This window comes from Pelobates fuscus, chromosome 3 (assembly GCF_036172605.1).
Source record: "Pelobates fuscus isolate aPelFus1 chromosome 3, aPelFus1.pri, whole genome shotgun sequence".
Taxonomy (NCBI): domain Eukaryota; kingdom Metazoa; phylum Chordata; class Amphibia; order Anura; family Pelobatidae; genus Pelobates; species Pelobates fuscus.
The window spans coordinates 413,836,446-413,859,044 of NC_086319.1; positions in this window are offsets into that span (position 1 = coordinate 413,836,446).

Sequence of the window (22,599 nt, forward strand, 5' to 3'; positions counted from 1 at the left end):
CTTATGAATAGAACATTTCATTACTACAGTGTTCTCATGGCCTTCAATTTATACTATGTTGCGAGTTAGGGGAAATTCAGCAGTTCCTGAGTTAGTCATGTCTTTATAGAAAATACAGTCTTTGTCCATTGTGTTAGATGTGCTGGGAAATTCTGTCATGTAATGCAGTTTTAAAATGAAGAAGTCAGGTTATGAGGACAAAATGGAGGATGTGTCACAGTATGAAGTTAAAATGGAGTTAGTGCAATAATTCAATACAAGTTCAATAAAGATTTTTAATAATTCTACATCAGAACCATTACAGATTCCTTGTTGTGTTATGGTACTTTTTGAAAGTAAACCAAAATGTTCAAATGTCTATCTGTTCCTGTCCAAATCAATAAAATTAAATTGCGTATATACGCTGAAGTAATTAAGTCTGACACACAAGGTTCAGGTTAAAATAACTTCGAGAAAGTTTATTGGCAAGTGCAGTAAAAGCGGGCGCGCAGGCCCTTTTACGAGGCATTTTGCGTCATCATTGATTATTAGAATATCAGCAAATAAACATCATCAATTGGATTAATTGTTAAGTGTCGGGGTTAGTGTCTTACCTATTGGTTCGAAAAATTAAGAGGTTAGTCCCGTGCCCACCCATCAGAGGTGGGATTATTCTAGACACGGGTGGGGATAAGGGGGTCTTGAGCGTCATTTTACACGGTCAATGATATCAGGCTTCATGTCCAGGTGCAAGGTCTCTTATGAATAGAACATTTCATTACTACTGTGTTCTCGTGGCCTTCAAACTACATTATCTTACAAGTTCTAAGGAGTAGCCAGCAAGGTTTAAGGAGTAGCCAGCACCTCCTGGTGCTTGTCCTTGCAGGAAACACAGTCTTTGTCTACTATACTAATTGGGTTGAGAAGTTCAGTCACGTAAGGTAGTTTTAAAATGAACAAGTTAAGTCATGAGGACAAAATGGAGGAAGAAGTCACAGTATAAAGTTAAAATGGAGTTAGTACAATAATTCAATACAAGTACAATAATAATTTTTAATAATTCCACATCAGTCCCCCCTATGAAATGTTAGATTCTAAGAGATAAAACTTTATTATGTTAGTATCAGAAGACGTGTTAACCCAAAGGCACAGAAACCCCGTGGCCGCTAGCTAGGTGTTAATGCAAAGTGCAAGTCTGTCCCTAGAGCTGACCCTAATAGGCTAACTCATCCGTCAGTATGGCTCTCGAACACTTCACACCCATGGGTGTCCCATGGCAGCTAACCCACCACTTCTCCGCACGGGGCCTTTACCATTCACTGACAGATGCTGTCCCTAAGCTAGTCCCTTCCTAGAATTCCTGCACTTTATCAACAAAAGGGATTGTTTGCAGCGGCAGACAGGGTGAGTTGACGTCTTGGAAATCTTGGCCATCAACTTCGAGATGGGTGAAAGTGGGTGCCGCTTGGTCAACAGTCTTCATGAGGGATTTTCTCAGACACGGGAGGATACAACAAAAGAGAAGAGCAAAAATAAAAAGGAAAATTAGTATAGCCATACCAATCTGCATTAAAGCCTTTTGCCATCCTGTCATCCAACCAAACCACCTTTCCCAGGGATCTTTTATCCCAGAATTCCTTTTTAACTCTTCAGACAGGTCATTTAATTTTTCTATGGCTAATGTAACTTTACCATTAGGGCCTGTGTTTTCTGGGATGTAGGTACAACATGTCATGGTGTCGGGCAAAATTTTACAAACCCCTCCTTTTTCGGCTAAGATCATATCTAGGGCCATTCTATTCTGGAAGGCCATTTGGGATGTGGCCTGCAACTGTTCGGCCAACCCCTGGAGGGCGTCTCTAGTGTAATTAACAAAACGCTGTTGGTTATAATAAATGTAATTTATCCAATTTAAATTCTTGTTTGCGGTAACTATGGTAAAAATTGATTCAAATCCTGCAGCAACTTCATCCCTTGCTTTAAACTCATTGGGCACCCCCCTAGGCACTCCAATGGCATCAATATACACATGAGGATCAAAACTTCCTTTCACTGGGGCGTCATGCTTAACCTTAATGTGTTTGGACCCATGGGTGACAAAGTGTGTGTCAGAGATGATATGTATAGGCATAATAGCTTTAGCCAGAGTACACTCCCCCCACCACTGTTTGTCCATTCTAGATCTTAGCTGTAAATCCCCACACAACCAGTAAATATCCCCTAATGACCTGGTGTGAAACTGCAACAAGTCCATAGAGACATTTCTGTAGGTAGCACAATACCCCTTAGAGAAGTTACCCAAGAATTTACCTATTCCATCGTAATTAGCATAACAAGTGTAGTTACCTTTATACACAGTAATACCATCTGGGGGTTTGACATCCTGGGTTAGGAGAGGATACTCTTTTGTCCATGCAATACATATGGACCTGTTAAAATTATGGTGATAGGCAAAAAGGCTTAAAACACATTCTTCTATATCTACTGGCAGGATTAAAGGCACAGTGCCCAGGTGAGGCCGGGCACCGCCACACACATAACATGCAGTTCTATTATGCTTATTAGCATTATATTTCATCCATTCTAACCATAGATTTACATCATTAAAACCTGTTTCAGCGGCCATGGTATCTTCAAAGGTGGGGTTAGCAATGGCCATCATGTCTTGACAGGTCTGGATATGAGGTTTTAATGGGTTAGGGACCATATGGGTGGCCCCTTGCCACTCAGAAGAGTTGCACATATCTTTGAGGTAGAAATGCCCTAATTTTTGGTAGGAACCCTTTTTCCAATACATTCCCATCACATACTGGTCTGCATCTGTTGGGCTTGGATGCTCAATGTTAAGGATTAATTTCATTGGTGTACTCCCCCCAGGCTTTCTTAAAGTCATTCTCTGGAGAAGAGATCTACCATGATCATCTACTTTAGCTACGGCACTTTTTGGTTTGTAACCCCAGGCAGGCCCGGCATTCCATCCCGCCGCCCCCCAATGGTCACAATTGTGCCCCCATTGCTTGTCAACTACACAAACATATGGGTCTTTCGAATGAGGGATATCTCTATAGATGCTCTGGATTTGTGGTGTGGGAAATGGGCATTCTACAATATCACAGTAATCAAAGGTATAAGTAGCCACCTGGGTGCACGATGAATTATACCAGAAGGTGTATCCACTAATATCTTTGGTAATGGCTACTTGCTGGGCCTTTATAAGGCTAATTAGGGAGAAGGTGTACCAGAGATACATGTTTGTGCGGTATTCGCTTCCTCTGGGGCAGGAGATTTCTTGCAGTGGGAAGCGTGGATCCAATTTGGCCTACCGGCCAGTTTGACGGAGGTTGCGGTAATCAGAAGAACTTGGAATGGACCATCAAATCTTGGTTCCAGGGTATTTTTCCGCACAAACTTCTTGACCAGGACCCAATCTCCGGGAAGCAGGTTATGGGAACCTGTATCCAATTCGGGATCTGGAATTGAAGAGAAAACTTGGGCATGTATTTTGTTTAAAGCACTTGCAAGTTCAGTTACATAATCTACTAAAACATCTGATTGGAGCTGCAACTGTTGCGGATAATAACAACCTAGTCTGGGTGCTGTCCCAAATAGAACTTCATATGGGGACAGTGAATGCTTCCCTCTAGGTGTGTGCCTAACGCTAAACAAAGCTATTGGCAGGCTTTCTGGCCAGGGCATCTTTGTTTCTTGTGACATTTTTAACATTCTGGTTTTTAGAGTGCCATTCATACGCTCCACTTTACCACTACTTTGTGGGTGGTAAGGGGTGTGGAAGGCTAGAGTCACCCCTAGAGCAGTCCAAATTTCTTTAGTCACTGTTGCTGTAAAGGCTGGGCCTTGGTCACTTTCAATGACTTCTGGAAGTCCGAACCTACATACTATCTCGGTAAGTAGGCGTCTTGCGGTTGTTTTTGCAGTGATATTGGCCACTGGGTATGCCTCTGGCCATCCTGAGAACATGTCCACTATGACTAGTGCATATTCATGGGGCCCACTCTTGGGCATTTGGATGTGGTCAATTTGAATTCGCTGGAAGGGGTACATGGGCTTTGCCAGGTGTTTTGCAGGCACCTTGACTGGTCTTCCTGGATTGCATTTTGCACAAATGACACAGGCTTTACAGAAGTTGCTGATCAATGTTGTGATTCCAGGTGCTTCATAATACTTCTGTATGAGGGCGGCCATCAGTTCTTTTGACAGGTGTGCAGGCCCGTGTGCCCATTGGACCACTGCTGGGTATAAATTTCTGGGAAGACAACATTTGAAGTTGTTGTAATATATTCCGTCCTTTTGGACAGCTCCTTTCTTTGTCCATTTCTGGATTTCCTCAGGAGTGACTGCAGCTTGCTGTTCTCGCAAAATTCGTAAATCAGTAGGAAGAGTTTGCAGAGCAAAAATAGGAACTTCTTCTTCTTCTTGTCCGGACACTTCTTCGTCCACTTCCTGCAGATCCCTGGCCGCTAGCTTAGCAGCCTGATCAGCCAAATGGTTGCCCTTTGCTTCATCTGTATCCAATTTCCCATGGGCCTTGACTTTCAAAACGGCCACTTCTTTGGGGAGTAGGAGGGCATCCATTAGCTCCTTGATTGCAGTGCTGTGTTTGACTGGTGTACCGGCGGTGGTAAGGAATCCTCTTGTCTTCCAAATTAGGCCGAAGTCATGTGCCACACCCAGAGCATATCTTGAATCTGTATAGACGTTGGCACGTTTTCCTTCGGAAATTTTGCATGCTGAAGTCAGAGCCTGTAATTCAGCTTCTTGCGCAGACATTGCTGGCGGTAAGGATGATGATTTGATAACTTCATCTGTTGTGGTTACGGCATATCCTGTATGGTATCTTCCTTCTTCATCAGCATATCTTGAACCGTCCACAAACAGGGTAAAATCCGGATCTGGTAATGGATTCTCATGCACAGTTGGTAAGTGCACTGTTTCCATTTTCATCTGTTCGAAACAGTCATGAGGTGTTTCTGGGTCATATTCATTCTTTATGACCAGATCTTGAAATTCCTTTTCCAGGAAATGGCGTGGCCATGCTTCTAGAAGGTCAGTTGTTGGGTATTTGGCAATACCATTTTCCTGTAGCTGTTCTTCATTCATGGTGGCCCATAGTTTTGCCATGGGCCCAAGATCATTCCATGACCTTGTCTTCAACTTGGTAACAGGAATATGTGGGATAGCGGTATCCCAATGACGGTAAAGGTAGTTAAGTTGTTGAGGTAGCTGGACCAAGACCATGCTATTGCCTTCAGAGTCACAATAGAAGTCTTGTGCAGTGAGCTTTACATTGGTCCAGTGGTAAAGCTCATCTTCATAGCAAGGTTCAGGAGTAATGTTCGGCTTGTACCACATGGTGCAGAAGGCGTAATCCGGGCCTTCACAAAGAGGTGTCTCATCTTCATAAAATGACAAATGTGGATGCATGACTTTCTTGATACATCCACAGAGCAGGTAGATGTAGGTTTCATCTGTGATAAATCCATAATAGATACCCCCCTCAGGGAGTGGAAGAAGAGTGGACGGATTAAGCACTTGACATCTTTGGATGGAAATGTTGTCAGGCAAAAGAAGATGACACTGTAGGCGCAGGTGTCTGGCTGGAGACACGTGCTTGAGCTGGACTTGGTTGATAATAGCAGAAATGTCATGAGGGGCCAAAACAACCAGAGGGTGGCCAAGGACCAGGTCTGAGGTTCTGTCTATGAGTTCTCTCGCAGCAAAAACAGCCCTGAGACAGGAAGGAGTCCCTCTGGCCACAATGTCCAGTTGACATGAGAAATATCCAATAGGCCTCTGGCGGCCTCTTAAGTCATTAGTTTGGGTGAGAACTCCTGTTGCATGGCCTTGTCTTTCAGAGACAAATAATTTGAAAGGTTTGGAGTAGTCAGGTAGGCCCAAGGCAGGAGCAGAAGCAATGGCACGTTTGAGAGCATTGAAATTGTCCAGAGCTTCATTGGTCAGACAGAATGGGTCAGACTTAAGAGCATCATAGAGAGGTTGCATAAGCAGAGAGGCTTCTGGGATCCATGCTCTGCAGTAGGAAATGAGGCCTAGGAAGGCATGAAGAGACTTTGAAGTCCTTGGAGGCGGAATGTCCAGCACAGCTCTCACCCGGTCCCGAGTAAGATGTCTGGTACCTTGAGATAGGCAATGTCCAAGGAAAATTACTGAAGGTTGGCAGAATTGTAGCTTGATGAGCGAAGCTTTGCATCCTTGTTCTGCCAAATAGCAAAGGAGACTAATTGAGCAATTTTCAGTAGTGGGTATATCATCTCCACAGAGTAACAAATCATCCACATACTGGAGCAGAACAACTTCTGGGTGCTCGGCTTGCCATGGATCAAGGATGGTACCCATGGCCTTTGCAAATTGACTTGGAGAATTTTGTGCCCCTTGGGGCATGACAGTCCAGGTATACTGTTGCATCTCATGAGTGAAAGCAAACAGGTATTGAAAAAGGCATTGGCCAGGTCAATGACCGTGAAGAATTTTGCAGATGGTGGGACTCCAGAGAGCAGAGTATGGGGATTTGGTACAAGAGGGGTATCCAGGACGGTAGCTTCATTGACAGCACGGAGATCCTGGACCATCCTGTACTTCTCTGGCTCACCCTTTGGAGTTTTCTTTTTCACAGGAAATAATGGGGTGTTGCATTCAGATTTACATTTTACCAGGGCACCCTTCTCTAAGAGTGCCTTGATGTGGATAGAAATGGCAGAAGACTGTGCTGGTTTTAAGGGATATTGTGGTTTTCTTGGTAGCTTAGCTCCTGGAATGAGCTTTACCACCACAGGGGGAACATTTAGGTGACCTATGTCCTCTGGGCCTGAGGACCATAACTTGGCGGGCACCTGTGTTTTTAATTCCTCTGGGAAATTAGACCTTAATTCTGCTGCTTCCTCACGGGGCTTTTCTAAATGCAGCATCAGAGGCAAGGAGCACAGGGCTGAAGTGTCTGATACAGATAGAGGTGTAAACATTTCTACCTGCCCATCCGGGGTAAAGGTGATGGATGCTTGCAGGCGTGAGAGAACATCAGCACCTAACAGGTTAATTGGGCATGTGGAGGATACTACAAAGCGAGCGAGCAGGCTAGAACCAACTCGTAGTGGAGTTGTTAGAGGGCTATGTCTCGGCTGGCCATCCACTCCAACACAAGAGACATCGATATTTGACAGAAAAGATGGGTCTGGCAGGTCTTGTTCTCGCAGAACACTACGGGCTGCACCTGTGTCAACAAGGAATGTGGTAGGGTGGCCTTCAATGGGCAAAGTCACTGTGGCAAGTGGCCCCCCTTTATCCCCTGTAGACACTGCCATTACAGGGGTTACAGACACAGGCTTGCCAGCTTCCTAATCATCTGGTTCTTCAACAATTGGAACCTTTTTCTCGGTCTTGGGGCCTGGGGCAGGCTTGGAGAACTTTTTGGGTGCCCCTGGTTCCCTTTTAGGTTCCGGACAGTCACTTCTGTAGTGTCCCTGAGCCCCACAATTAAAACAAATTACATCCTCTAACTTGACTCCCTTGGTGCCAGAGGTGATGGGGGTAGCGCGGGCCACCATGAGGGGAGCTGGATTGGGTCTTCTTGGGGTCTGAACAGATTCCAAACCTCTAGCAACTAAAAGCAGGGTATCCAGGGGAACAACCTTATATTCAGGGCGTGCAGCAATGATTCCCTTACGTATAGAGTCTTTAACTCCTTGGACAAACGCACCTGACAGCATTTGTGAATGAATTTTGTCAGTAAGATCAAATCCTAAATCTGTAAACATTTGATACAGTCTTGCATGGAACCTTTCCACTGATTCTCCTTTATCTTGAATAACATCAGTAAGGCCAGCAGCCTGATCTGCAAGTTTGTCTTTAGCCCATTCTCTTAATTGGGTGCAAAAGGTTACCCCGGAGGGGTAATCAACATCACTGGAAAGCAGATCTGTACTGAGGTGACGGGCCATGCTCGGCCAGTATGCATCCCCGGCTTTAATAGCACAAATGCTCAGCAAATCACGCCATGCGGCGGAATAGGTCTTTTGAATTTGAACTATCCCTCGGTAAAAAGGCATAGGCTGTTTTTCTGGGTCAGGGAGCGATTTCATTAATGCGCTAGCTTGAGTGGGGTTAAAGGCAACATATTTAGGAGGGGTCCGTTCTCCCCGACCCTTGTGTCCAAAGGGATCATCGATAGAACGATGAGTTGAGGCTCCTGCAGCGGCTCCTGCAGCCTCTGACGAGTCCTGGGATAAACTATCCTCTTCTCTCTCATCTAATTCTATGAACTGAGCTTTCTTTCGTGCAGGGCCCGAGTAAGGTGACAGGACCGGAGGATGAGCGGGGGTCCCAGATGCGGGGGTGGCTAGCGAGTCATAACCGGGGGATAGGTAGTCACCGGGAATTACCGGCATCAGGGCTGTACTGGGGGCCGCCATATTGGTGGCCGGAAAAGGTACTGTATTAGGATTAAGGGAAGAAGTGGCGGCCATGTTGGATGTGGGCACATCCGGAGCAGACTGTGCCGGACTGGGCATGACCGGAACCTGGGGAGTGGCTTGGGGAAGGGGTAGTGGATATCCGGGATAGGGCAGGGCCATGGGATACGGGAAGGGGTAGGGCCAGGCTGGGGAGGGGAAGGAGGTGGGGTATTGGACTGGGGTGGAGATGGGAGGGGACGGAGAGGGATTGGTAGGGGTGGGTGTAGAGGGAGGAGCCGGGGCGAGGGTGGAAGAGGTGGTTAGCTGGGCGGATGAGGAGGGGAGGGGATCATGAACGCAGAGGGAGCGTAGGGAAGGAATGGCAGATGAAATGTTAGGGGAAGGTACAGTAGGTAGCGTAGGGATGGATGAGGATGATGGGAATGTTAGAGACGGGGAAGGGGAAAAGAAAGATCCGTCAGAATTCAGGACCGGGCAGACAGGGGAGGTGATGGGAAGGGTATTGGGAGGATTGGGAGTGGGGAACATAGTCAGCTGACTATCACTTATGGCTGACTGAACCTTGGGGATAGATATCCCCTGGGCGCCATTTTGGGGCGCTGGCTGAGGGTAAACCCCAGTAACACAATTATTATGATACACAAACAATTTCACACCTTTGTGATTTATTTCTTCCTCAACCCAACCTTCTAGCTGAATAGCCTTCGCTACTCTGTACCATGCTTCAGCAGTCTTTAATAAACCATTATCTGTAAGCTTGCCTTTCATTTCTGCCAGTAACTTACGCCAACTTTCTGGTTGCAATCTTCCACCCGTTGGTACAGTAATTTTACATACTTTTGCAATCTTTACAACACCTTTAACCATCTCCTCACCCTCTCTGTTTTCTACCAAATCACATGCTAACCAGCCCTTACTGGGCTTACCTAAATCCTGCCCCATAATCCCTCTACCCTTATACCAGCGTCCTAGATATAGAGAGAGAGAGAGAAAACTGAACAAGAACGTCTACAATGCTCGACTGCCACCTGAGAACCGTAGGACTTTCTCAGGTGCGTCTTCCCAAAACGTAGACTAGTCACTGAATCCGCCTACCCGGGGTGGTAGACACGGATTGGAGCGAGGTGAGAAGTGTGTGACCAATCACTTCTCTTTTAAGAGGAATGGGAGTGGATAGTATAATAATATAGGAAGTACAGAAAAGATGAAAGGCAAGGAAAATCCTTAGAGACAGACACAGGAGTTCATGAGACTCCTATTAAACAAACAAGACAACAATACAGTCGAAATACAGTGCATGCATTACAGTTCGAATGAAATCAACAATAATCCCTTTCCTTCTACATGTGCTTACTCCAAAGTCACCTCCCTCAAACTCGTAGTGTCCCTATACTCTTTATAAGTCCCACTACCACGTGATACGGAAAACAAGCAATGCCTACTTGAATCCCTCCAGGAAACGAAGTCCCCTGCCACAAGACTAAGTCCCTTACCACAATTAAAATGATCAGGGAGCCCCCAACTCAACTAGAGCCGGAGGTTTCGGGTCAGGAAGCCCCCAACTCAACTAGAGCCGGAGGTTTCGGTCAGGGAGCCCCCAACTCAACTAGAGCCGGAGGTTCCGGGTCAGGAAGCCCCCAACTCAACTAGAGCCGGAGGTTTCGGTCAGGGAGCCCCCAACTCAACTAGAGCCGGAGGTTCCGGGTCAGGAAGCCCCCAACTCAACTAGAGCCGGAGGTTTCGGTCAGGGAGCCCCCAACTCAACTAGAGCCGGAGGTTCCGGGTCAGGAAGCCCCCAACTCAACTAGAGCCGGAGGTTCCGGGTCAGGAAGCCCCCAACTCAACTAGAGCCGGAGGTTTCCAAAGCGCACAGTGAAGCTAGCTAGGCTATCAAAGTGACACAAAGAAGGATCACAGGAAATTATGAGTCTACACAAAATCCACAGTTCCAACACCCCTCTTTTTCCTTACAGCCCCAGCCACGAGGCTCCTAAAAGAGTTAAACAGGAAAAGATGACCCCCAGGAACACATCCACAGGTCAACCCCCCTTTTTCCCTACAACCACAGCACCGTGGTTCCTAAAAGGGGTAAACAGGCAACAGAAGACCCAGGCAAATCCCCTCAGGTCCCCCCCCCTTTATCTCAAAATGGGGAAACAGGCAAACAATTCAGACACACCCAGGCAACAGATAGACTAAAATGCAGGTAAACAAGTGAGTAACGAGGCACCGGGCAAGATATTACCTGTCTTTGATGTCCTCCCGGGAAGCAGTCACAGACACGTGGACGGGTGAATCAAAGGGGCCGGAACATACCGGTGGCTCTGCAGAAGTCTCTACCGTGTACCTGGAGGTGATCAATCTCCTTTCCTTCCCCCCGGATTCCTCCGTCCACCCTTGTCTTTCTTAGGACGGCTCACCGGCCGGACATAGCCCGATGCCCCACGTTGGGCGCCAAGATTGTTATGGTACTTTTTGAAAGTAAACCAAAATGTTCAAATGTCTATCTGTTCCTGTCCAAATCAATAAAATTAAATTGCGTATATACGCTGAAGTAATTAAGTCTGACACACAAGGTTCAGGTTAAAATAACTTCGAGAAAGTTTATTGGCAAGTGCAGTAAAAGCGGGCGCGCAGGCCCTTTTAAGAGGCATTTTGCGTCATCATTGATTATTAGAATATCAGCAAATAAACATCATCAATTGGATTAATTGTTAAGTGTCGGGGTTAGTGTCTTACCTATTGGTTCGAAAAATTAAGAGGTTAGTCCCGTGCCCACCCATCAGAGGTGGGATTATTCTAGACACGGGTGGGGATAAGGGGGTCTTGAGCGTCATTTTACACGGTCAATGATATCAGGCTTCATGTCCAGGTGCAAGGTCTCTTATGAATAGAACATTTCATTACTACTGTGTTCTCGTGGCCTTCAAACTACATTATCTTACAAGTTCTAAGGAGTAGCCAGCAAGGTTTAAGGAGTAGCCAGCACCTCCTGGTGCTTGTCCTTGCAGGAAACACAGTCTATGTCTACTATACTAATTGGGTTGAGAAGTTCAGTCACGTAAGGTAGTTTTAAAATGAACAAGTTAAGTCATGAGGACAAAATGGAGGAAGAAGTCACAGTATAAAGTTAAAATGGAGTTAGTACAATAATTCAATACAAGTACAATAATAATTTTTAATAATTCCACATCAGTTGTATCAATGTCTCTGTGTTTATGTTTAAAGGAGTTCCTTGCTTTGCAGGTATGTACATAATATGTAGAGTTTAAGAAAAGCTGCAAATCGTGCTTTAGTACAAGTGTCCCGTGATGTCAGGTTTCTGAAAGATTTTGCTGGTCTTTTATATTCAATTCTCTTGGCAGGGCATCTGCTCTTAGTAGGCCGGTCTTGTTATTATTTATTAATTGCATCAAGGTTTCTTTCGTTAATTGATGTATTTCTTCCGGATTCAAATTCATATGCCACCAAATGTCATTGTAAAGTTCATTGTTACAGAATATTGTTCCAGGATGTTTTTTTCACTCCAGTAGGAAATCTATGTTCCTCTTGTTCTGCACCTTCCTATTAACCACTTTTTCTGAGTTGTAGGCAACAATCTGTGTTTTGAACTGTGAGGTGCTTTGATAGTCAATCTGGTTTTCTCAGTACCGTGTTCCATCTTGAGAAATAGCTGGGTGTTGACAGTTATCAGCCTTTATTTATTTTTCCAGTCATCCTCTGTCTGGATAATAGCAATGTCCAGAATTAGCATAGCACTTATTTTCAGCATAAGAAGGCTGTTTGCAGTAGTCATTCAATGATAAACTATATGGCAAAGTATTTTCCTAATGACCTTCATAAGATGCATCCAAAGTCTTTCACAAGCATCTGTCCCATCTTTTTCTGTTTTCAGCATACTTTGCCATCATCGTTGAGTCCATTATTAGGATTTGAAATAGTCCAATCACATCTTTCTCATGTATAATCAGTTTTTGGAATGATCTCAATAGGTTCCTTGTGAAATACCAGTATAGGTCACATTAGCAATCATTTCACTGTGAGCTGTGTCTCTCCTTTTGAGATGGCTCTTGGAGGCAGTCCTCACGATTACAGAACTTGTATTATGTGCAGTCCAATTCAGTTCAGGTGCTTCCTGCTTGTTAACATAATCCCAATGCAGTTTTAAAATGACAGCTAGGGTTGATGTTATGATAATGCTGCAAATTGTAAGAAGGAGACACCATAATCTGTTTTCTAGCATCCTTTTGCTTGCATCTTTACATTTCTTTCTTACTGTATAAGATAATTCAGTACAGTCTTTCTCCAGAGTCTTTCTGATAATGATGTTGATGATTAATTGTTCATATATTCCATGTTAACTGTGAATGTATCACATCTGTCTGTTCATCCTTCTCCTTCACATTTGCAGGTTCAGATGTCAGATCATGATTCAATCTGTTACGTGGCTATGATTCTGGTGGCTGTGTTCTGGTGGCATTTCTGTCGTCCTCTGTTTCTTTTATCTTGTCATCTTTAACAGCATCCATTGTATCAGTCAGTGGTTCTGTGAACGTCCTGGAAGTATTTAGCAGGTTGTAAAATATCAAAACTTACTGTTCTCTGTTGGCTCTGATTGTTCTCTGTAGTAAAAGATTTCGGAGACACCCTCTCCAGGACAAGCTGGCCAACAGTAGGATATAGACTAGAAAACGTGGCATCAGAGGTTGCACTTCACACAGGATATATCCAAGTAAACCTGGTCCATGCATCAACACATACAAAAACATATTTATAACCATGAGATGTTGGCAAACTTCCAATGTATAGTAATTCAAAAAGCATGTTAGATATTAATATTTCAATAAACAGTACATCAGTAATGTGGCAATAAGCAAATGCTTATGATTACTAAACACATGAATTAGAGTATATCCCATATTGGACCATCAATATTCCTTTTCAGGAGTCAGAAGTACATTACCTCTCTCTATAAGAGCTTGTCCTAGCCATGAAAAAGATTTTGGGCAAGTCTATCTTTTTCCTTTACAGGAAGAACAACCAACTTATTATGTTCAATGGTTATTATGTAATGACCCCTCTAAATTATAGGAGTATTTATGCGGATACCAGGTGGATAAGGTCTGGATATCCTTGCAAGCATAAACTCTGCATCATGACTGAGAGATAGGGTATGTGATGTGATCCAGTGACAACAGAAAAGCGTTGGTAGACACATTGCATCAAAGTGCCTGTTAATGACCAACTATATGAGGAGAGGGACCATGCTTTGTTATAAGCATGTCCGTACACGTATTACAATGCCAGGCTTTCAATTTTCTACCACAAAGCAAAATGCAGATGTGGATATAAACTCACGACGTATCGTAAGAAAAACTGTTTGAACACCAGACTGAGACTCGAGATCAGTGGACCAAAACAGATAAATGAAATCCTATCAATTAATATACTTTCAATATACTTTCTTTAAATTACTTTATCCTCTGTATTAACTATGAAATGTTAAAGTTAAAACATAGCATTAGCAAGCATATTAAATACACTTAATGAAATAGTCGTTGAGAAGTCAGAACAATGTGTTATGAGAATAAACAGTCTAAATATGCTTAGGTATACTGCTATGACTTGAACATGCTTGGTATGTATAGGCAGCGTTTATGCATCGTGGCACTCAGGAATAACGTGCACATTTTATAATATGAAAAAACAAGAAAAAGCATAGATAGGGTAAAACAAGATGGAGTAGAGTAATGGAATATGCGTTATTGCGTTACACCAACGCTTGAGGTGCCACAACAGTCTGCATTTTTTATGGTAATTATTCACTGGGTGCTACTGCTGGTTTGTAGATGATTAACAGGGTGAAACTGGAGGTTGATCACGGTTTGCACAACATGGGTTAGATGAAGGGCCCTATGCCCATGTGTACTTGCTAGTGAACAATGCCATTGTATGCTGAGAGAATAAGATCACTAGGCTATGCAAAAATTGTTGGTTGCCAGTGAGGGGACACATAAAATGCAAATTAAAATTGCGATTAGAATCAGGTTAGGATCAAGACAGGTATAACAAAGTGGGATGTAAGTGATTAGCCTGGATGTATTCTCGAACAGGGGATTACTAAAGAGCATGTTAAACTATCATTCAGCTACCATAGTTATAGCGTGTAGCATAGTGCTTGACTTGGTTGTCAGACTATCCCCATCATAGGGAATTTACTGTCCCACAGAGCATGGGCTTGCAAACCCAAAGCTGGAGGTGTCAGCAGCTGATCTTGCATGTGTAGGTGCCTTCCTTCCTTCCTTCTCCTCCGCTTGTCATTTGTGTGTTCCAAGGAGCTGTATAGCTGTGGAGTTCCACAATTCCCTACTTGTCTGCTCGTTGCCTTTCGTCGCGCGGCTTGTTTTGCGGCACATGGGCGCTTCCTCCGCCGTCTCAGGCGGCGTAGCAGGCCTCTAGTGAGTGCTGTCGGGCTGCTTGGTGTGTGACAGGCTGGTCGTGTAGGAGTCATCACGGTCTCAGGTAGTGGCTGTTTGGCCCTTAGCTTCTCCCAAAATGCTTCAATGAGGGCATCCAGGCGCTGGAGAGTGGACACCACTCCTCCTTGGGTGAGGGCCACCGCAGGGTCTGCCATCTTAGGGGAACCTTTGACGGTAATGTCGGCTTCTGGGGTTCTGCCGTGGCTCCTTGGTGGGTCACAAGAGCCTGCCAGGTGGGGGCTGGGATAACCCCCACCGGTCCAAATGGGGGGGGGGGCAGCAGGGCATCAGTAACAAGCTTGGGGCTCTGCCAGTGTCTGTCTGGGAGAGCGGCTGTCTCTCCCCTCCAAGGCGCCTGCTAGGCCCCATTGCATCTTGGCTACCAGATTGCTTGAGAGGACTGCAGGGTGTGTTCCCCCATCTCCCTGTCATGTCGTAGGACTTAGAAGGGGTATCAGGCTTAGGAATAGTTGCTGAATTAGCTCAGAAGTTTAGTTTGTTTTATGCGTTCCAGGGAGCTCCCCAGAAACATGTCTAGTCGCCATGCTGGTCCGGCCCCGCCCCCCAAAGAACAGCTTTTTTAAAACTGAAAAATATTTTTATGTACTTTAAATGTATTTAATGTGTTGATATAATTATTATAAGTTTTATTCAGATTGCTTTCAGAACACTGAAATTGAGAAGCCATACCTTGGCCTATAGAGTATTACAGACTTTCATTGTATAGGAATGGAGACCACATCTGGTTCACTTTAAGAGTGATGTTGAAGGGCCTGTTTATAATAACCTTTGACCTAAGCTTTGCTAGCCAGTCTCCCTCTGTATTACCATGGCTCATATTTCTAAAGGCATCTATTCATTTACTATGCATATATAACTCCTTTGTGTAGCTTACCGCCAAATATAACGTATGACTTTAATCATAGATTTCAAATGATGCTAAGTAACTCCCCTTTTTCTAAGATAGCCACTTATTTTAAAGTAAGGCATTCTTATGTATACTCCCCTCTGTAACTGAATTTTAAACCCATAAAACTAATTGTAGTTTAGAATTCGTGGCCAATACCTTTAACATCAAAAATGGATAACAACTGGAACATTGCTCTCTGTATTGGACAAAGAATGTTAAAGACATTTGTTATTACCAGATGGATGATAATTGTTATGTTTGAATAAACATAAGTTAAACTGCAAGATACTTGATTCGATTGTTAAGAAAACTGATATGTGACAAACAAAGATTTCACGGAATGCCAATTTCCTACAAAAACCGAAGTCTGTGAACACAAAATGACCTTACACTGAAAATTCACTTGCAGGGAAAAACAAAACAAAAGCTTTTTTCTTTTTTTTTTTCTTTAGTAAATTAATTAATTAATTAAACATAGTTAGAGCCTCCCTCAAAGTCCCGATGACTTTGCAAGAAACATGTTGTCCTTAAATACTGGCTAAGTCTATTAAACAGTGAAATAGCATTTTTACCCTGTATATCATGTTGTCACAGTTATAATGTGCATTATAACAAACTATTTTATAAGTGTTGTGCAAACTGTTCATTAAAAGCCAGTGGTCTAGCGAGCTATAGAACATTTATTTATTCTTTAAAGCTCTACCCTCAATCGGCAAAGCAATATTGTAATTGTGTCCATTGCAATCTGCTATCTATACTTGCTGCTCTCAAAAATTCTGAATATGTTCAGAGATTTCTTGGGCAATAATAAATCCCCAAAAAACAACTTTGCATTTATGCTAAACCTGCCTGTTGTAAACGTATTCTGTATATTTCTCGACATAAGTACTTGTACTTGAATCTGTTTAACAAAGCTGTTCATATTGTGGTAAGAATATATATATATATATATATATATATATATATATATATATTTTGTATTATTATTATTTATTTTATTTATTTATTTTTTAACATTGCTTATTTTTTAAAGATACCTGCATATTTAATTAAATATCCTTTATATGTCTTTAAGTATCTTTAAATATCTGCTAAGATTATATACAAAAATGCATGTTCTGGGTGTTCCCGTGATTCCTTTTCTATCATTTATATTTCTTTAAGTCTGGAATCAGATGCCTTTTGGGATGAGTCCCCAGTTTCAGAGGCTTCTTTGGAGGTAACCACAGAAAAGTCTAGATTCTATAAAATAGATGTGAGGGGGCTTTGGACAGTAAAGTCACCTTAATTATACTTTTCACATAGCAGATATGTGATACGCAATGTGATTTAATATATCTGAGTATTATCACTTTAATTGACACTGCATTGTTTTATGCATTATTCTTTATGCATTATTATTATTATTTTTTTCTTAATTGTGAATGTCTGTTTAGAATATTGCAGGCTTTGCAATATCGTATTACTTTTGCAGTATATATATTTACAATGCTCTTACAACATATTATTAAAATTAGCCTCTTTCAGAATTGTAGAATATGTGGTGGAACTGAATCCCCATATAGGAGATTTGAAACTGTATTTTTATTTCTACACTGTGCAATTAATATGTATTTATAAATATAATTGCAGCAGCATATAGCTTTTAAAGAAGCAATTATTTCACCCATCATGTGTGGTTGACTCTGGTGGACTTTTTAAAACCAACTTTTTTTTTATATATATTTTTTAAATCCGTTTCTGGCTTTGAGATAGCAGGTTGCTGAATGCTCTTATTGCCTGGTCTATATACATTTATATATAAACAACTTTGGTATATATATAGATAAACAACTTTAATATTTGATCTTATTTTATGTTATTTTATGAAAACCTAGTTTATGAAATTTACTGAGATTACATGTCTGATCTGATTACAGTCAGTAGTACAATATCATTGTTCTAATTTCCTTACTGCTAGCACTACAGGTACAGTGGGATAGTAACAATGATTTAAGTAAGCGTTTCCTTTTAAAATTGGTGGATTTTAATCCTGCCATTGCAATAGACTAAAGACTGTACCTGAGTAAGCAAAGTCATTATGTGCAGGAATTGTGCACTTTAAATAGTAGAATACTTATGCTATTCTAGTGAATTGGGCTGGCTGTTTAACACATCATTTAGTATCTTTTGGTCACATTTAAAGCTGTAAATGTATTTAACATTTTATTTAAATAAGCCTTTAATAGTTTCAGTTTAAAAGTTATCAGAGATCCTGTATAGTTACAATTTTATTTTGCCCTGATTTATTTTACATATATATTATTTTTAATTATTTTATAAATATTTATTTTTGCAGGGCATTTAGAGAAGCAAAGGGTGTATAACCACCTGTTGCCCTTTTTTTCTAGGAGGGTAGTATAATTTGAACTCTGTTAAGGAAAAAATATGAGCTAGTTATCATATATTATATAAAATATATGCTGCAGTGTACTGCATTGTACTGCACTGAATGTATTTAAAAGCCATGTCTTTCTCTTTATGGCTGTATGTAATAATGTTGTTCATAATTTGGAATATAAACCAACGACTTCTCAATTCCTTGGAATGTTTACATGTCTCCTATCTCCGCAACCTTGGCTGGAAACTCCAGACTCCAAAAATAGTTATACTGTTATAATTCCTGATTTTCAATCAACAGCTAGCGTAACTGACAATATGGAAATTATCGCTGTTTTATAAAACTTTTCATATATAGTGGACATTAGAATCCAGAATGCAGTAATGCAATAATTAAAAATCCTGTCTGTCTGTTGCATGAATGTTTTCATTAAGCCATAATGCAATTTTCTTTGCATTCTTGGAATTAGACTTCAAATTTCATCGCTCTGTTTTATCACTTTTCTTTTGACAGCATTTTGCATTAATCTTTTTCCTGCGCATGTATACTAAGCAGCTACAAAGAGAACATATCCCCCTGCCTGCAATCCACTGTCCTGGTACTAATGGGCAATGCTGTGCTGGTGTATTAGGCATATCAGGGAGTTTACCAAATATGTATATTTGCTCTCTTATGATATTAATTAAGATCCACCATTTCAGCATTGTATGCAAATTACAATGTACCTGGCACCTGAACTTAAAGTGCCAGTTCACATTAAAATCCTCTCTAATCAACTGCCGACCGGAGCAGCCGCATGTAACGATCGCTCCGTGATCCACCGTGCCTAAAGCAACGATAAGCCGTCTGGTGAGCTCAAAAAAACTATTCCCAGGGAGCGGACACTGCTGTGGACACACATGGCACCCCCAAGACAGACCAAACTGACCGATCCGGTGCGGCAATCTGGAAAAAGCCGCATGCGGCAAATCCAAGATGGCGGCGGGTCCGCGCCACATTCACCGTGCTCGGAGGGAATACCTGACCCAGAAGACTGCACTATCACTCCAGAAGACGCCCCAGTAACCAATAAAAGCCTGCACACTATGATGCAGGATCTGAAAGGATCCCTGAGAGCGGATCTCCGCCAAATAGCGGATGACTTACGCAGCGACATCCAGGAACTGGGGGGAAGGACAAACCAACTAGAGGCTAAGACTGACGAACTTTGCCTGGCACACAATGACCTTGTAGACAAATTACAGAAAATGGAAGAAGAACAGACCGCCATGTGCCTTAAACTTGCAGACATGGAGGATAGGGCGAGGAGGAACAATCTACGCTTCAGGGGAGTAGCTGACAACATCCCGCAAGAGGCCCTGGCGCACTATATAAAGACCATGTGCGCGGCTCTAGTTCCCCACTTGAAAGAAGAAGCCTGGATGCTTGATAGGGTTCACCGCCTCCCACGACCCGCCAGATTTACAGCTGACACCCCTAAAGATATAGTGGCCCGATTTCATTATTATGGCTCCAAAGAAGAACTACTTAAAACAACGAGAAAACTCGCTAACCTTACCAGGGGATCAGTGTGTATGCTGACCTTTCGGCAACTACCATGGCGCGCAGACGGGAATTCATTGATGTTACTAAAACACTGAGGAACCACAATATACCTTACCGATGGGGATACCCGACGAAGCTTCTTATATGGCATGGAGGGAAATCGGTGGTGGCCCTGGAACCTGAGGTGGGACTAGCCAAGCTAAAAGAATGGGGCCTACATCACGCCATGGGACAGTCACCTAAACAGAAGCCCCCACTACCGAAAAGAATGAGGCCTGAATGGACTCTCGCAGGCTCCCCGGCGAAATTGAATTGAATTGAATACTCTATCTTCCACGGACTGATGACTATCCTTGGCTACGCACATCTTCAAGGATCACTTGAGTATCGCATTGCTCTTATTGTCACCAGAATATTATATGCTAATTTCCCGTTTCTTATACTCTGTAGCAATTAGGTCTTTAATGGCTCAATAACTGTTAGAGATGTGATATTGGATAGGAACCCCAGGGTAAATGTTCATTCAATAGGTCCCCTGTGACCCTCACAGGTCATGTTTTCAGGGCTCAACACACTACTTTAAGGAGGTACTTACAAACCACCAGTCACATTCGTCTTACCCGCATATGGCCTCGATGCCGACGGGAAGGCCGCAAATTTGGGCAACTCACTTTAATGCCCCTACAAACCTACTTCAGGTGGAGGTCTCTAATACAAGACACAGATATACACCCGTACTGAACCGAATAGCAATCGAGGGGCCTATATAGCAATATATATTGCATCAGTGTCCTGAGTCACCTAATAAAGAGAATTTACCCCGAGGTGTACCCCCTTATACACTTAGGCCCTCACGACAAAAGGCCATCCAAGATCACCGACTAGGCCCCACGAGCAGCGGGGTTTCCAGACCCAGGTGTATCACACTACAAATTGTCATCACCCAGGGACATCTCTGCCATGTCCACATATCTCTATTTTGCGTTTCACTATAGGAATAGGATGCATGCATGTATGTTTGAAATGTATATTCCTTTATCTGATATATGGTTATCTGCCGCTACTTTAAATGTCCAGACAACTCAAACGATAAGAGAGGGCACATAACGGTGGAATACCCGCCACCCTACCCAGACCAGATAATGTGTAGTGTGTTTAGACACACACGCCCTGGTCTCTTTCTTTGCACTAACGGCAAAGGAGTTTTGTATAAAGTTTACTGTATATATTGTTCATATTGTTTGTTATGTTTAATATGTTTACCCTTCTCTCGTATGCTAAACCGTACTATGAACCGAAAGGTTGACGATAGCTTCCCGAATATGTACTTGGTACCACGTAACACTCACAGCGGGCAGGTGCCAGGCATTCACCTACAATTCCATAGGATAGGTATTCACCACATAGGGACACAACCCTCCCAGCTGGGATCTGTTACCAAATTATTCCTAATATGTATGCACAAGACGATTAACCCTTCCCGTACAAATGGCATCATTTAAAGTCCTTTCTCTTAATGTAAAAGGCCTAAATAGTCCCCATAAAAGGCGTCTCGCAATTCAAGAAATGTCAAAATCTAATGCAGCGATTGCCTGTTTACAAGAAACCCACTTCTGCTCACGTAAACCACCGAAACTATATTCGAGACAGTACCCCCAAATATTCCATGCATACTCCCCGAGCAAATCTAAAGGAGTATCCATATCATTCCACACAGACTGGGTTTTCCAGGTAATTAAACAACATGCCGACCCCTTGGGCAGATTATTAATTCTGGTGGGATCATTGAATGGCTTTCTGGTTACGGTAGTGTCCCTATACGCACCGAACGACAACCAAATTGCCTTCACTCGCAAAGCTTTGAAAAAAATAGCGTCATTAAAACAAGGCCATGTTATTATTTGTGGCGACTTTAACTGTGCACCGAACCCCGAATTAGATATGAAGAGAGCACAAAATAAACCCCCCACAGCGATATCTCGCACTAATGGTAGCCTTTTCTCCAATTTGCTTTTTGAACACAATTTATACGACACATGGCGCTCCACCTATCCCACAGAAAAAGACTATACTTATTTTTCCCCCGTCCACATGACATATTCACGCATAGACCTTTGCCTCGTAGATACCAGAACCCTACCGAATATACTAGATGTCTCCATAGGAATGCGGACATGGTCGGACCATGCCCCAGTTGTGATAACATTTGCGGCTCTATATCCAGCAAGGGGACGAGGGAAGTGGAGACTTAATGAAGGGCTGTTAGATAGGGATCAAGTGTTGAAAGTTATCACTAGGGAGGCAACCGACTACTTCAAGGAAAATACCTCAGACGAGATACCGATCAGCACACTGTGGGTCGCCCACAAGGCGGTGATTAGAGGGGTGCTAATCAGGGAGGGAGCAAAACACAAAAAACACCAGACGGAATTACACCTTTCACTCATGAAAGAATACACAGAGTTAGAAGCACAGAATAAATTAAAACCGTCCAAATCCCTCTCCAAACGAATAGGGGTTCTACAGAAAGAGCTAGACTCTATATCTTTAAACACGACAGAACGATGGATGAGGTCCCTGAAGCTGAAATATTATACACAGGGAAATAAAGCGGGTAGACTCTTAGCAAACAAAATTAAAACCAAACAACTCCAATCTAAAATCCCATATATCAACTCACCCTCTAAAGGTAAATTATATAATCCAGAAGATATTGTCAATGAACTAGCGCAATATTACCATAACCTTTACAACCTAAAAAATGACCATAACTCACCCCACCCATCCCTAAATGATATACATGATTTTTTAGAGACCACCACTCTACCCCACCTAGATCCCAGAAAGAGCAGCGCATTA